The sequence below is a fragment of the Penaeus japonicus genome, unplaced genomic scaffold, assembly GCF_977035675.1.
Source record: "Penaeus japonicus unplaced genomic scaffold, GWHDUDI00000001_assembly GWHDUDI00000012, whole genome shotgun sequence".
In the NCBI taxonomy this organism is placed as follows: domain Eukaryota; kingdom Metazoa; phylum Arthropoda; class Malacostraca; order Decapoda; family Penaeidae; genus Penaeus; species Penaeus japonicus.
In genome coordinates this window covers 19,146,502-19,149,001 of record NW_028234414.1, presented here as the reverse complement: position 1 = coordinate 19,149,001, position 2,500 = coordinate 19,146,502, and the positions used below count along the sequence as shown (strand labels likewise).

Genomic DNA, 2,500 nt, shown 5'->3' with positions numbered 1-2,500 from the left:
CTACAAGAGATAGCGGTCGAGCGGCTGTAAATGTCTGCTGGTGAAATGTCGGACATTTTCCGGGTCGTTGGTTCTCTCTGATGAACCGCTAAGGTGGCTTCTCCGGTTCTTACCCTCGACGAATCAGAATCAGAACCTATCTCTCTATCTATCTGTGTTATCTTTCTATCTATCAGCCCCATCTTCATCCCCACCACAGCCCCCCTCCAACACCCACACTCAAAGGACCTCAGCCAGTCCCCTTAGTTCTGCCCTCCTGACGTTTACTTTATCCTCTTGATCCGGGAAGACACCCGGACACAAACGGAGCTCTCAAAAGACGTCCCAAATTTGCTTAGAGATTCTTGACCTTGTTTTCCGTTTCCTAGGTGTCATTCCTCATACCGCGCCCCGTTATTTCATCTCTGGGACATCGTATTGGTTTGGGATTTCTTTGCTCTCGTTTTCTCTCTCTCTCTCTCTCTCTCTCTCTCTCTCTCTCTCTCTCTCTCTCTCTCTCTCTCTCTCTCTCTCTCTCTCTCTCTCTCTCTCTCTCTCTCTTTTTCTCTCTCTCTCTTATCTCTCTCTCTCTCTCTCTCTCTCTCTCTCTCTCTCTCTCTCTCTCTCTCTCTCTCACTCTCACACTCACTCACTCACTCTCTCTCTCTCTCTCTCTCTCTCTCTCTCTCTCTCTCTCTCTCTCTCTCTCTCTCTCTCTCTCTCTCTCTCTCTCTCTCTCTCTCTCTCTCTCTCTCTCTCTCTCTCTCTCTCTCTCTCTCGCTCTCGCCCTCTCTTTTTTTACTCTGTCTCTCTTTCTCTCTCTCTCTCTCTCTCTCTCTCTCTCTCTCTCTCTCTCTCTCTCTCTCTCTCTCTCTCTCTCTCTCTCTCTCTCTCTCTCTCTCTCTCTCTTTCTCTCTTTCTTTCTTTCTCTATCTCTTCTCTCTCTCTTTTTTTCTCTCTCTCACTCCCCCTCCCCTCTGTCTCTGTCTCTTTCTCTATCTCCCTCTCTCTTTTCTCTGCCCTCCCCCTTCTCTCTCTTTCTCTCTCTCTCTTTCTCTCTTTGTGCAGATATTGAATCTTTGTTTGGCATAATATCCTTTGCAGGTACAGAGTTTACATTTAATCCACGTGGGAGAGGCAAAATACTGCCTATTATTTTGCATAAATCCCACAAGATGAATATGGTTTATTGGTCTTTTTGAATTGTATTAGAAGGAAGAAAATTTGCTTCAATATACATACTAAGACTAGAGAGGGACTACTCACTCTTAGATGAAAGAACAATTAAATTTATGCCTTTACAATTATGGTTGATTGTAATGATTGTAATCAAAAGAAAAGAAAATGGGGACCTTTTCAATGAACGAATGAATAATTTCACATCGTTTTAGTTGTTTGTTATTCATCCCTTAAGTCTTGGAAGAAATATCATCATGTATATGTTGTATTCTATGCGTGTAGTGTAATTTCTTATGATAATATGTGATATGGTCTAATCATAATATTTTGATAAATAATACGGTTTGATGTTAATATGGTAATACATTTTATGGTCTAATGATGTTATGATAGGATGTAATTTAACTTAATGGCGATATGATGATTTTTTTTTCTCTCTCTCTAAAAAGAACACGAAATTACAAACGTCCTCAGTCAACAATTTTTCTCCCTCAAGGAAAAGCGAAAGAAAGAGAGTTTGAGAGTTTTAATTCCTAGATTCCTGTCGGCAATTCTTTCTCATTGTGGCTCTGACCTTTTGACAACCTTTTTTATTTTCTAACCTCTTTTTCATATTTTTCTTTTCTTACCTTTATCAACATTTTACACATAATTGGTTTCTCTTTTCTTTTCTTTTCTTTTATCAACGTTTACTTTTTCAAGATTCTTTTTTTTTTCTTTTCTTTTCTTTTCTCTCTCTCTCTCTCTTTTTTATTATTCCTTTTGCCAATAACGTTCTGTTGTGCGTCAGATGGTCATATCATTTCTTCACGGTTTCAGAGAAAGAAACGGAGAGATAGAGAGAGAGGGAGAGAGAGAGAGAAGAAGAAGAAGAAGAAGAAGAAAAATAATAACAATAAGAAGAAAGGGATATAGATAGATAGATAGACAGAAATCACGAAAAAATGAGAGAGTAAGAGAAAGGGTAAGAACATAAAAGAGAGAGTAAGAGAAAGGGTAAGAACATAAAAGAGAGAGTAAGAGAAAGGGTAAGAACATGAAAAAGAGAGTAAGAGAAAGGGTAGGAACATAAAAGAGAGAGCAAGAGAAAGGGTAAGAACATAAAAGAGCGAGTAAGAGAAAGGGTAAGAACATGAAAAAGAGAGTAAGAGAAAGGGTAAGAACATAAAAGAGAGTATGAAAGAAAGCAAGAGAATGAGAAGGATTCAGATCTTACCGTTCTAAGAATTAGTATTTCAAAACGAAAATACGTGATTCCCGGAACGCCCTGCTCTAAATATGAAAACTCTCTAGCGTGTCTCATACAGTCAGCCAAACGGATAATTGCATCGTGCAGGAAAGA

General features: G+C 39.1%; 1 protein-coding gene across 1 annotated transcript in view; it reads right to left on the bottom strand.

The window, feature by feature from the left end:
* The window catches only part of LOC122265297 (protein O-mannosyl-transferase TMTC1-like), a gene marked incomplete at its 3' end in the record, with an annotated part of 27,463 nt that overhangs the window by 11,632 nt on the left and 13,331 nt on the right, over positions 1-2,500 (bottom strand).